Source organism: Centruroides vittatus, unplaced genomic scaffold, assembly GCF_030686945.1.
Source record: "Centruroides vittatus isolate TY-2023 unplaced genomic scaffold, ASM3068694v2 contig_178, whole genome shotgun sequence".
Taxonomy (NCBI): Eukaryota; Metazoa; Arthropoda; class Arachnida; order Scorpiones; family Buthidae; genus Centruroides; species Centruroides vittatus.
Window position 1 is genome coordinate 595390 of NW_027121089.1, and position 14849 is coordinate 610238.

Sequence of the window (14849 nt, forward strand, 5' to 3'; positions counted from 1 at the left end):
GCCTCCCGTTTATCCGAAGCAGGGGCCAAAGCAGTGTGTTGGGGACGTTATGTTGCCCCTCAACTACCAGGATCCCCCTTTCCGGCATACGGGCCACCACGCACGGCAAACACGTGGGTGGGCGTTCAGATCCCAGGGATGGTAAAGAAGAGTTACTAAACCATCTCTGGGAGGTCCCCTCACCACGGACAGGAACCCACATCGAGGGGCTCTCTGCTACTCGTTTTTTAACGACCAGCTTCAAGTCACCTCCTTCAATAAACATTCTATGCTGAGAAGGACTTGCTGACTTTGCAGCTGCGTCAGCTTCTTCATCCCCTCTTATACCTACATGGCCTGGGACCCAACAAAATTGGACGCTTCGCTACCTTTCCTTTCCACCTGTTGAGTTTCTCCTCTCTAGCACGACCCCTATTAGCTTTCGCGCCTTCTTGGGGCCTCCGAATTCTCGACGTCGCTTTGCCTACGCGTAGGAACATCGCTAGGATTGTTCTCTCGGCGATCGGAGGGATTCCGGTTCCGATAGGGTTGATTATTCGGTCGATTGGGCATATGACTAGGGTTACCTGCGCAGTAGCCTCCTCGCCGGGAAGGCGGATTATTCTGATTACCTCGATTATCTCCCCGATTATTTCGCCTCTCTGGAGAGATTCTAGCATTACCGGTCGCGGAGGTTCGGGTTAACCCTTCCACTCTGGCTTGCAGTTCTTGCATAGCCGACGTTAATTGAGCTATCTGATCCTGTGAGGGGGAGTCTGTCACCTGCTCGCTGTCCCGGACTGTTCGTAATATTCCCCGCGGATGGGAGGTGAGCTGTTCGATCGTCTCCTCACTGATCGCGGCTTTGAGCGCCTCATCGAAGGTCTCAGCCTCGCGACTCATTACTCTTCTACGGATCCTTATATCGATCCCGTTAAGGAATTGCGCCTTTAACCGTTCGTCTAACTCCTTCTGTTGAATGCGCTGAATAATAGCGGCTTCTGCGGCGTCTGCTCCAGGCTCCGGCGTGATCTCGATTTCCATTGCAAGCGCTTGGAGCCGGGCAACGTACGCTTGCACGTCCTCGTCCCGTTTTTGTACGCAGGTATAAAATTTACTAAGCCTAAACGAATAAGGTTCCCGTTTAAACCGCGCGATCATTAAGCGCTTAAACTCGTCGACCTCTTTGATTTGTCGATCTTTTCAGACGAATTCTCGAGCTATTCCGGTGAGTTTGAGTTTGGCTACGGCCAACATTTGGGCCTTTGACCATGCCGCGACTTTCGTTACATCCGCAAACAAGTCAAAAAAATCTGTAACTCAAAGACCTCCCATTTCTCCGAAAAATACAGGCAAAAGTGGGATAATTCCGCCCAACCCTCCTAGGGTAAAAGGGTTTTGGATTCGCGGGAGCTGGTCCTACCGCAAGTTGCGAATTGCCGTCCATTTTTCCTAATAGGACTACCTCCGATACTATTCCTAATCTTTCTTCCTATAATCTAAGTCCCTACTTCGACTGAAATAATCCCTTTTTATTCGAATATGATCCTTTCCGCTCTATCGATATTTCGAAGGAGTCGAACCCCACTCCTGAAAAACCAATTTGTAAGTGCCAAGAGGCGGCCAAAGTCTCGTTCCTCCTTTTTGTCAGCTAACAGGTCCGTGAGACCTGCCCACATCAACATGGCGGTTCAGATGAGTTACGCGTTACGCGAGTGGAGGAAGTGAAGAAAGTCGACAGTAGAGCAGCAAATGATAATATTCGAATAAAAAACATAGCCAACGGTTAATAACAACAACAAGAATTTATTTAAGCTAGCAGGATAATTACAAAAAAAAGCGCGCGACGGTCGCATCTTTCTGGATTCGCGGAGGGAGAGTTTACATAAATTCTGGTCATACCTTGTGATCCGGGTCGGTCCTCGTAGTCGACAATACTCCGTTGATTCCAGGCGGTTCCCCTCGATTTTGTCCGCACACGCACAGTTATAAGACAAACGTAACCGACGACCCTTTTCTCTGTCGTCACCTTTTTATTCTCTCGGTCACAAGTTCCAGTTTCGCCAGCCCCCGTTTTTCGACTCTTGTTCCTCCTGATTCATTTTTTCTTTCTTTTGACTCATATCCCTTTTCCTTCTACTTGCGCGAAAAGGGATGTATCATTACCGGCTTAATTCCGGTGGGTTCGAACTTTCACATAAATAAATAAATAAATAATTAAATTTCTTTATAAATATTTGTAATTTTTAGAAAGTTCAATAATTTATCAACATTTGGCCTCTGCCCAAAATCTCGTTAAAACTTGCATTTCCAAAATGCTGCGTACAAATCCGTTCAGAAAAGATGCAATTGCTCAGTATGTGCTTAACACTTACGTTACAGTTGCAATACTGACATACAGGCTGGTCATCACCCTTCAAAAGGTATTGATGAGTCAGTCGAGTATGTCCAATTCTCAAAGGAGTAAAAATGTCCTCAGATCTCCTGTCATAGAATTTCTTCTCTGTCCAATTTTCTATCACAGGTTTGATCTCGTGTAGTTTATTGTGGACTTGTGCGTTCCACACATTTTGCCATCTCTCCTCTAGTCGTTTTTTAACAACTGGCTTCAAGTCACCTCCTTCAATAAACATTATATGCTGAGAAGAACTTGCTGACTTTGCAACTGCGTCAGTGTCTTCATTTCCTCTTATACCTACATGGCCTGGGACCCAAAAAAATTTTATAAAGAAATTCCTCACAAAAATATGGCAAATCAGCTTACGAATTTTAATCACTATGGAGTGAAAACTAGGTTCATACGAGATCAAAGCCTGAAGTGCACTAACTGAGTCAGTGTAAATCACGCAGCAACAATGACCTTTCCTATTTATATACTTTAGAGCTAAATAAATAGCCTGCAACTCCGCAGTGAAAATGAAAAAAATCAGAGCTATTTGTTCTGCCACAATTTCGTCTTGGCAAACAAAAACTAAGCCAACATAGTCATTTAATTTAGATCCATCTGTGTATATAGGAATTAAATTCCTGTCAGAATGTTAAATTTCTGCGAAGTGCTGTCTATAAACGTAGTTTGGGGTGGTTTCTTTTGGAAACTGCTTTAAGCTTAAATCAACATTTATCACTGAAATTAACCAAAAGGATATACTATTAACCTCAACCTGTGAAATGTTGCTTGTGTCCAGGTCAATCGTGCTGCTTAAATTCTCCATTCTTATGTCGAATGTAGGGACACTACTTGAGCGAGCAGCAAATAATCTTCTCAGCTGACTATCTGAACAATCAGCTAAAAGCTTATTTTGAGATCTCTGTTTAATGTAATAAAAAAGAAAAAACCGTTCTCTCCTAAGAGATAGTGGAGGCTCATGAGCACCTACATACAAACTTTAAACACGAGAGGTTCGAAATACACCACTGCACAAACGCAATGCTTGATGGTGGATTAGATCCAGCATCCAAAAAGTAGATTCTCGCGAAGAGCCATACACAACACATCCATAGTCTAGCTTAGAGTAAACAAGGGCCCTATATAACCTGAGCATTAAACATTTGTCTGCTCCCCAGGATGAGCAGCACAATACCTTTAACAGGTTTAAAGCTTTTAAACATCTACTCTTCAAATTGCACAAGTGAGACAAGAACGTCAATTTATGGTTAAACACAACACCCAAAAATTTCGCCTCGTTGACGATAAGGAATTTAACCCCATTTACGTGTATTTCCAAATCCAGGTGCAAACCACGCCTTCGGCAAAAGTGGATGTACGAAATCTTCTCTGCATTAAAAGTAAAACCATTGATCTTGGACCAATTGTCTATGCGATTTAGGGAGGTTTGCAGTTGTCTTTCAATAAAACTCATGTTAGCAGACTGACAGGAGATCTGAAAGTCATCCACATACAGAAAGTGTTTCACACTGAGAGGGAGACACTTAGCTATGCTATTAATTTTAATTAGAAACAGAGTTACACTCAAAATAGAACCTTGAGGAACACCCTCTTCTTGTGTGAAAAACCTAGACAAAGTGTTACCCATCCTGACTTGGAATCTTCGATTCTGTAGGAAGTTTTTTATAAAAATTTACAAATTACCCCGCAGTCCAAATTCATGCAGATCACAAAGTATTCCGTATCGCCAGCAGCGATCATAGGCCTTCTCTATATCGAAAAACACAGACACTAAGTGCTGTCGTCTAACGAACGCTTCGCGTATAGACGTTTCAAGGCTTACTAAATTGTCTGTGGTACTTCTGTTCCTACGAAATCCGCTCTGATGTAAAGAAAATTAGCTCTTTTCATCTAAGAGAAACATCAGATGTCTGTTTATCATTCTTTCGAAAAGTTTACAGAGGCAACTCGTAAGGAAGATTGGTCTGTAATTAGAGAGATTCTTGTAATCTTTGCCTGGTTTGGGAATGGGAATAATAATTGATAGCCTCCAAGAGTCAGGGAAAGTATGTTCTGTCCATATTCTGTTAAACAGATTTAGAGATTACTAAGGGAGTTTTCTGACAGATTTTTAATCAAGCTGTAATAGATTTTATCTGGGCCTACAGCAGTACTCCCCGAGCGAGATATCGCTGTATGTAATTCAACTCTGGAGAATGGCACATTATATTCTTCGTTAGATGAGAAAACGAAATTTAAACTTTGTTTTTCTCTTTGAGCTTTATAAGCTTGAAAATTCCTTGTGTACATTGTATTGCTAGATGACAAAGAAAACGTTTCACCCAACAAATCAGCAATACCCTGTATATCACTGATTATTGTGCCATTATTTTCCAGCATGGACAGTGTGTGAGAAGCATATTTCCCATTAATTTTATTGATTTTATCCCAGACTGCTTTTGAGCTAGTGGAAGATGTTATGCTAGAAACATACTTCCTCCAAGAATCCCTTTGGATTTGCCTGCTTATTTTCCTGGCATTGGCCTTTGCTTTTTTAAAAGCTATCAAATTGCTAGCAGTGGGATATCTTCTAAAAATACCCCATGCTTTCTTTTGCTTTTTAAATGCTGCCTCGCAATTCTGATTCCACCATGGTTTCGGATGCTTTAGATATCTGGTTGATGTTATCCCCATTGTTTTTTCAGCTACCTGAATAATACTCGATGTGACAACTTCAACTGCATCATTGATATAAACAGTATTGACCATTTCCTCAGTGATTTTAGCCAAAAAAGAAAATGCAGGCCAATCTGCCGTTTCGAGATTCCAGCGTGGTGGACAGGCTGTTTCACAGCTTTCTCTGCCTCGGTATTTTAGAAATATTGGGAAGTGGTCACTAGAGAGTGGATTAGATCCAACCCCCCATGTAAATGCTGAAAACAAGTTTGGACTAGCTAATGATAAATCAATGGCAGTGAATGTTCTTGTTGAGGCATGGAAGTATGTCACTTCTCCGGTATTAAATATATACAGCTGGTGATTGCCTATAAATCTCTCAATGGCCCTGCCACGACGACTGATGTCGGGACTGCCCCACATTGGGTTGTGACCATTGAAGTCACCAAGTAAAAGGAAAGGAGTTGGCAGCTGTTCAACCAAGGCATCCAATTCATCATCATTGACTCTGACATCTGGGGGCAAGTATATCGAACAAACTGTGACAGTTACGCCAATAGAAATTCTGACTGCCACAGATTGCAGCTCTGTTGTTATTTGTACCAATAAGGATGAGATGCGGTTTGAAACCAGTACAGCCACACCTCCACTGGCGCGGGTGTGGCTGTCATCATCTTTACGGTAGAGATCGAGTCCTTTTAAAGAAATCTTTTCTCCAGATTTCAAATGTGTTTCCTGAAGTGCCACGCAGAGAGATGGGGTAGACGATCTCAGGTGTTTAATGTCAGAGAAGATGTTGCAGAAACCACGACAGTTCCATTGGATTATTTTATAATCCATTATATGTTTGAGGCAGCATTCTTTGTAAACGTATCCCTCTTTAGTTTTACAGCCGATTTGCCTTTTGGAGGTGAGGCTGGTGGTGTAACCACCTTCTTAGTCTCCTCATCTGAGAAGTCACAGAACTCACTCATAGACTGAGTCTCTGATCTTTTAGATTTAGAGAGGGCTGATTTTAATTTTTGTTTGTTGAGTGAGTTCTTATTAGCTTTTTTTGAACCCACATTTCTGGTTACTACCCCTGCTTTAGGTAGGGGTGTTCTTTTCTTTATACTCTCCTTTTCTTCTGTTTCTTTAGATTGAGTTAACAAACACCTAGCATGGCGAGTGAGAGATTCATTTGGTGAAACGAAAATGTCTGTCTGAACCCCACGTGTGTTTGTGGACTTCAGAACAGCAGCAAATGTTTTCTGTTTCACTGGTGCACTTACAGTGACCATGCGCCAAGCCTCTGGGTAAGGTATGTTGTTAACTGTTTTTAGGCGTTGAATTTCTCTCTCTCTTTGCCATGCAGGGCATTTCCGGGAATAGGCAGGATGAGCATCTTGGCAGTTCACACAGTGTGGTAGTACTTTTACATTCAGTACTGTTGTGACCTTCAGTTCCACACTGTGCGCACAAGTTATTGCCTCGACAAGAGGTCTGGGAATGTCCAAATCGCTGGCATTTAAAGCAACGCAGCGGATTTGGAATATACGGACGAACTGCGCAGCGCAGATATCCTGCTGTAACGAAAGATGGCAGTGTCGGGTTGTTGAATGTGATAATTAAATGTTTAGTGGGTATCAACTTGCCGTCTCGACGAGATCGAAATGCGTCGGACAGAAGTGACACCTTGGTCCGAGAGGCCGATCTGAATGTCTGATTCGTCTTCAGACATCAAGTCAAACTCAGATATCACACCACGTGATGAGTTCAAACTTCCGTGTGGTGTGACCGATATTCCCATGTCTCCAAGAGTTGTAATTGACAAAAGCTTTGTTGTTTGTTGAGGAGAGGCTGTTTCTACAAGTAAGTCCCCTGACCTCAATTTTTGAATTTTTTTCAAATGCCCAATGGTTGATTCAAACAGCTTTTGAATCAAAAAGGGGGAACACTTAGCAAGGGGTTTTTCTCCAGTTGCATGTACTATTAAGTAAGCAGGTTGGCTGGAGGTCTTTACTTTGGTTGCTTGAATTGAGTTTTTGCAATCCATATTTAAGAATGTATATTCAGCTCCTAGTGACCCCACCCACCATGGGGCCCAACAGGGGGATGCCGTCACATGGGAGACTCCCACAGACCGTCGCACCAGGGTTTCCCAGGATCTATACCCTCACAATACAGTCAAGAAGAGCACATCTTGTCTGATGTGTCCGCCCGGTCTGCATCGATCGGTTGACTCCAAGCCGAGATCAAGAATGACTCAACGACCAGCCGATTGACTCAAACGGAGCCTGATTTGAGCCTCCCGTTTATCCGAAGCAGGAGGCCAAAGCAGTGTGTTTGGGACGGTATGTTGCCCCTCAACTACCAGGATCCCCCTTTCCGGCATACGGGTCACCACGCACGCCAAACACGTGGGTGGGCGTTCAGATCCCAGGGATGGTAAAGAAGAGTTACTAAACCATCTCTGGGAGGTCCCCTCACCACGGACAGGAACCCACATCGAGGAAACTAGTCTCAAAAGATGTCGGTGCTAGTAGTTTATATAATTTTCATAAAAATATCATATGATATTTTTCCAAATTATGAGAGAGATCAATAGGCCAAATCAGACTGGCATAAAGAATAGCTGGCATAATAATTTGCTCGTGCCAACGATCGATCTGACATCTACCGGTATTAGCACATACATAATGGCAACTACTATGGGTATAATGTAAGTCTGTGGTCAGTAAGAATTAAAAAGTATTTAACTTACAATGGTAAATAATACGTATTGCTGTGTATTTGGATGTAAGTCTAAAGGTACATCAAACTCAGTACATATGCACACATTCCCAAAAGACAAATTACTGAAAAAAAAGTGGGAAATAAAACTGAAGTTAGCAATCAATGAAATCTACATACGTTTGCAGTTTGCATTTTGACAAAGATGATTACTATTTGCCAGGTAATAACAACATTTCTTATAAGTATATTTTAACTGTTATCACGTACGGTACTTACGTTTTTATAGGTTTACCATGTGCTCGTCATTATTTAAAACCTAATTCGTATCCATCTAAAACATACCGATAAGGAAGTTTCATACAATCTCCTCAAAACATTGCTGAGCAAAGGTCCATTCATGCCCAAAAAAGACAGGAAATATGGAATAAAGGTTTGTTTCTTCATTTTGTCAGATGCATTTCTTTAATAACGCTACGTCAATACAAGATCTTATAATGATTGAAATCACTAAATTTTTAGGTTTGGAACTGGCAAATAAAGAAACTTTTATCAAGGAAAAATGAACATATCAACCTAATAATGACACCAACATTTTGGAATTGTCACAGCCTAGTACATCCTGGTCTAAATCATGTATTGACTGCTGTGCATGTACAGATCAACAAATGACATCACAAATAGAGGAGGATGAAGATATGACATCAGTATCACGAACAGAAAAAGATGCAGCTATGGCACTCTTAAGTTTAAGTGAAAAATCCAACATTCAGAAGGATTTTTTCTTTAATGCCTCAGCAAATTATCTGTTTTAGCATTTCCTCTCCTTCTATAAAACATCTTTTTCTATCACCCACATAATCTAAAATGTCACAATGTGATTTCATTACGATATTAATCCTAGTTGATTTCGTAGTTGTTCATATCAGACAAGAATGCGAATAAAACGTTTTCACTATAGAAAGAAAAGTTAACACACAAGTGACTTTTGTTTGTAATGTCTATGTCAACAGGCATGCTATACCCTTTCTGGCTGCCATTTTAGTCAACTCATACGCCACCTATAGTTAGTGGCACAAGCGAATTGAGTTAAACATTTTCATATGCAATTTTAAATTTGCAATTTTTAAACTTGCACTTAAATAATAAGTATTGTTAATTAATTGGTTGATTCTTACATTAAGATATTTCAAATGCATCTGGAATTTACCATTCCAGTAAAAATCATATCAAGACATTTTATATTATTAACTAATTCTAAAGGTTGACTGTTTAAATAAAAAAATTTCTCTTGGTTTGATAATTTAATGTTATTTCTGAAAAAAATTATTTTAGATTTAGCAATATTTATTGATAGGAATATAGAGTTCAAGTAGTCATTCATTTTGATAAACTTGTGTTGTAGAGTTACTTTGGTTGGGGCCAATAAAACCAGATCATTGGCATATAAAATATAATGAAATATTCTTCCATGTATATATATATATATATATATATCTTCTGAATCATCTAAAAACAACTTGTCAATATCATTAATATAAAAGTTGAACAAATATGGTGAAAGTGGCTCACCTTGTAAAATTCCTCTATTTTTAATTAATTCAGGAATAGGGACAAAGGCATAACACTAACAAAATATTCTGGCAGATATAGAGATCTTGTAATCAATCTGGTAGGCAAAAAGGGGCCCCATTTATAGCTTTGTTCCTATTTTTCTTGATAAAAAGAAATTCATTTAACATTACCCATCAATAACTTACTCCAAATTCCTTGGAAAAAAAAATACAAACAATTCGAAAATGAATTATTTCACTTCAAATTCAATTTTAGTAAATGGATATGAGACGATGTAATTATTTCAGATAAGTGATGGAAGACTCAGAAATTGCATCAACATGTTTGTAGATGGAACTTGTTAGTGATTAAAGATGAAAAACAATTAATATCGTGTTAACAAATGTGTTTATATAAAAGTGGATTTGAATTTGGTATAAATAAATAGTTGAGTAAATAAGATGGACTTGTTAATAAAATGCACTGCACTTACATGTATACATAGAAATGTAATTGATTGCTGTGCATACATCTATAATGCAAATACAATAGAGACAATTTACATTGATTATATTTAAATTAATGTTTAGGTTGGTTGGTTGGTAATAGTTTTTTTGGCACAAAAACAACACAGGCCAAGCTGCGCCACAACACATAGTGTAAATAAATACATAAATAAATAACAAAATTAAATGGAATAAAATAGAACAAAATAAAACAACAAACATAGAACCGATAACAAAAATAAATAACAATTAAAATGTATATAGTAACAAGGTGTAAATATAAAATAAACAAACAACTAAATCTGTTTATAAATATTTGTAACTTTTAGAAAGTTCAGTAATTTATCAACATTTGGCCTCTAGCCCAAAATCTCTTTAAAACTTGCATTTCCAAAATGCTGCCTACAAATCCGTTCAGAAACGATGCAATCGCTCAGAATGTGCTTAACACTTACAGTACAATTGCAATACTGACACACAGGCTGGTCATCACCCGTCAGAAGGAATTCATGAGTCAGTCGAGTGTGTCCAATTCTCAAACGAGTAAGAATGACCTCAGATCTCCTGTCATAAGGTTTCTTCTGTGTCCAATTTTCTATCACAGGTTTGATCTCGTGTAGTTTATTGTGGAATTGTGCGTTCCACACATTTTGCCATCTCTCCTCTAGTCGTTTTTTAACAACAAGCTTCAAGTCACCTCCTTCAATAAACATTGTATGCTGAGAAAGACTTGCTGACTTTGCAGCTGCATCAGCTGCTTCATTCCCTTTTATACCTACATGGCCTGGGACCCAACAAAATTTTACAAAAATATTACTCGCAATAAGATGGCAAAACAGTTTGCGAATTTTAATCACTATACAGTGAAAACTAGGTTCATGTGAGATCAAAGCCTGAAGTGCACTAACTGAGTCAGTGTAAATAACACAGCGACGATGACCTTTACTAATTATATATTTTAAGGCTAGGTAAATAGCCTGCAACTCTGCAGTAAAGATGGAAGAATTCGATGCGATTTGTTCTGCCACGATCTCATCCTGGCAGACAAAGGCTGAACCAACGTAATAAACCGATTTCTATCCATCAGTATAAATAGGAATTAAATTCCTGTCACAATGTTGAATTTCTGCAAAGTGCTGCCTATAGATGTAGTCCGGGGTGGATTCCTTAGGAAACTGCTTTAAGCTAAAGTCAACATTAATCACAGGAGTTGACCAAGGTGATATATTATCAACCTCGACCTGTGAAATGTTGCTTGTGTCCAGGTCAATCGTGCTGCTTACATTCTCCATTCTAATGTCAAATGTAGGGACACAACTTGGGCGAGCTGTAAATAATCTTTTCAGCTGAGTATCTGATACTCTACAATAAACTGAAGGCTTAGCCAGAGATTTCTGTTTAATGTAATAGAACAAAAGACAACTGCTCTCTCCTGAGAGATAGTGAAGGCTCATAAGCATCCACGTACAAACTTTGAATAGGAGAAGTTCGAAATGCACCAGTGCACAAACGCAATGCTTGATGGTGGATTGGATCCAGCATCCGAAGAGTAGATTCTCGCGCAGAGCCATAAACAACACATCCATAATCCAGCTTAGAGCGAACGAGGGCTCTATATATCCTGAGCATCGAACATTTGTCTGCTCCCCAGGATGAGCAGCATAATACCTTTAAAAGGTTCAGAGATTTTAAACATCTACTCTTCAAATTCTGCAAGTGTGGCAAAAACGTCAATTTATGGTCAAACACGACACCCAAAAATTTTGCTTCATTGACCATTGGAATTTTAACCCCATTTAGGTGAATTTCAGGGTCCAGGTGCAAACCACGCCTTCGGCAAAAGTGGGTGCACGAGGTCTTCTCTGCATTAAAAGTAAAACCATTGATCTTGGACCAATTGTCTATGCGATTTAGAGAGGTTTGCAGTTGTCTTTCAATAAAACCCATGTTAGTAGACTGACAGGAGATCTTAAAGTCATCCACATACAGAGAGTGTTTCACACTGGGAGGGAGACAGTTAGTTATACTGTTAATTTTTATTAAAAACAGAGTTACACTCAAAATAGAACCTTGAGGGACACCCTCTTCTTGTGTGAAAGGCCTAGACAAAGTGTTGCCCATCCTGACTTGGAATCTTCGATTCTGTAGGAAGTTTTTTATAAAAATTGGCAAATTACCCCGCAATCCGAATTTGTGCAGATCACGGAGTATCCCATATCGCCAGCAGCGATCATAGGCCTTCTCTATATCAAAAAACACAGACACTAAGTGCTGTCGTCTAACAAACGCTTTGCGTATAGATGTTTCAAGAATTACTAAATTGTCTGTGGTACTTCTGTTCCTACGGAATCCACTCTGATGTGGTGAAAAGTAGTTCTTTTCCTCTAAGAGGAACATCAGGCGTCTGTTTACCATTCTCTCGAAAAGTTTGCAAAGACAACTAGTCAGAAAAATTGGTCTATAATTAGAGGGATTCTTGTGGTCTTTACCTGGCTTGGAATATGAAAATGATGATAGATAGCCTCCAAGAGTCTGGAAAAGTATGTTCTGTCCATATTCTGTTAAACAGATTCAGAAAATTACTGAGGGAATTATCTGACAGATTTTTAATCATGCTGTAGTGGATTTTATCCGGGCCTACAGCAGTATTCCCCGAGCGAGAGATTGCTGTACATAGTTCTATTCTGCTGAATGGCACATTATATTCCTCATTAGATGGAAAGTGGAAGTTTAGATATTGTTTTTCAGTCAGGACTTTATAAGCCTAAAAATCCCTTGTATACATAATATTGCTGGATGAAGACGAAAATGTTTCACCCAACAAATCAGCAATACCTTTTATATCACTGATTATTGTGCCATTACTTTCCAGCATGGACAGAGAGTGAGAAGCATATTTTCCATTGATTTTATGGATTTTATCCCAGACTGCTTTTGAGCTGGTGGAAGATGTTATGCTAGAAACATACTTCCTCCAAGAATCCCTTTGGCTTTGCCTTCTTATTTTTCTGGCATTAGCCTTTGCTTTCTTAAAAGCAACCAAATTGTTAGCAGTGGGGTATCTTCTGAAAATCCCCCATGCTTTCTTTTGCTTTTTAAATGCTGCCTCACAATTCTGATCCCACCATGGTTTCGGATGTTTTGGATATCTGGTTGACGTTTTCCCCATTGTTTTTTCGGCTGCCTGAATAATACTGGAAGTGACAACTTCTACTGCATCATTGATGTCAGCAGTATTGACCATTTCCTCAGTGACGTTAGCCAAAGAGGAAAAAGCAGGCCAATCTGCCGTTTCAAGTTTCCAGCGTGGTGGACAGGCTGTTTCACAGCTTTCTCTGCCTTGGTATTTTAGAAATATTGGGAAGTGGTCACTGGAAAGTGGATTAGATCCAACCTCCCATATAAACGCTGAAAACAGATTTGGGGTTGCTAATGATAGATCAATGGCAGTAAATGTTCTTGTTGGAGCGTGGAAGTATGTCACTTCTCCAGTATTAAATAGATATAGTTGGTGATTACCTATGAATCTTTCAATGGCTCTGCCTCGACGGTTGATATCGTGACTGCCCCACATTGGATTGTAACCATTGAAATCACCAAGTAAAAGGAAAGGAGTTGGCAGCTGTTCAACCAATGCATCCAATTCATCCTTATTGACTCTGACATCTGGTGGCAAGTATATGGAACAAACTGTGACAGTGACGCCCATAGATATTCTGACTGCCACAGCTTGCAGCTCTGTTGTTATTTGTACCGGAAAAGACGGGATGCGGTTTGAAACCAGTACAGCCACACCTCCACTGGCGCGGGTGTGGCTGTCGTCATCTTTACGGTAAAGATCGAATCCTTTTAAAGAAATTCTTTCTCCAGGTTTTAGATGTGTTTCCTGGAGTGCCACGCAGAGAGATGAGGTAGAGTATGTCAGGTGTTTAACGTCAGAGAAGTTGTTGCAGAAACCACGACAGTTCCATTGGATTATTTTATAATTCATTATGTGTTTGAGGTAGCATTCTTTGCGAGGGTATCCCTCTTTAATTTAACAGGGGGTCTCTCTTTTGGAGGTGACTTTGGTTTCGTAACCTCCGTATTAGGCTCTTCGTCAGATATGTCAGAAAACTCACTCACAGATTGAGCTTCTGATTTTTTTGAAACTTTAGAGAGGGCTGCTTTCACTCTTTGTTTGTTAAGTGGGTTCTTACTGGCTTTTTTAGAACCCACATTTCTGGTTGTTACCCCTGATTTACTTACAGAGGTTTTAGTCTTTGTGATCTCCTTTTCTTCTGATTGTGTAGATGGGATCAATAAGCATCTTGCATGGCGTGTAAAAGATTCGCTTCAAAATACAGAAATATCTGTTTGAACCCCACGTGTCGTAGTAGATTTCAACACAACAGCAAATGTCTTTTGTTGCATAGGTGCACTTGGAGTGACCATGCGACGAGCCTCTAAATATGATATGTTTTTCTCAGTTTTTACCCGTTGAATTTCTTTTTCTCTTTGCCATGCAGGGCATTTCCGGGAGTAGGAAGGATGGGCATCTTTGCAGTTCACACAGTGTGGAGTACTTTTACATTCAGTACTGTCGTGACCTTCAGTTCCACACTGTGCACATAAGCTTTTGCCTCGGCAAGACGTCTGGGAATGTCCAAATCGCTGGCATTTAAAGCAACGCAGCGGATTTGGAATATACGAACGAACTGCACAGCGCAGATACCCGGCTGTAACAAAAAATGGCAATGCAGGGTTGTTGAACGTGAGGATTAAATGTTTTGTGGGAATCAACTTGCCGTCTCGGCGGATCGAAATGCGTCGAACAAAAGTGACACCTTGGTCTGAGAGGCCGACCCCTCGATGTCGGTTCCTGTCCGTGGTGAGGGGACCTCCCAGAGATGGTTTAAAAACTCTTCTTTACCATCCCTGGGATCTGAACGCCCACCCACGTGTTTGCCGTGCGTGGTGTCCCGTATGCCGGAAAGGGGGATCCTGGTAGTTGAGGGGCAACATAACGTCCCCAACACACTGCTTTGGCCTTTGCT

The 14849-nt window shown here is 40.2% G+C and overlaps 1 long non-coding RNA gene across 1 annotated transcript; it reads right to left on the reverse strand.

Moving 5' to 3' along the window:
* Window positions 1-71: 71 nt before the first annotated feature.
* Window positions 72-14157, reverse strand: LOC136969406 (uncharacterized). Its single transcript, XR_010879818.1, has 2 exons — window positions 13712-14157; window positions 72-213 (listed from the first exon to the last, which is right to left on the reverse strand). It is a non-coding gene; the product is annotated as an uncharacterized lncRNA (long non-coding RNA).
* Between the last annotated feature and the right edge of the window lie 692 nt (window positions 14158-14849).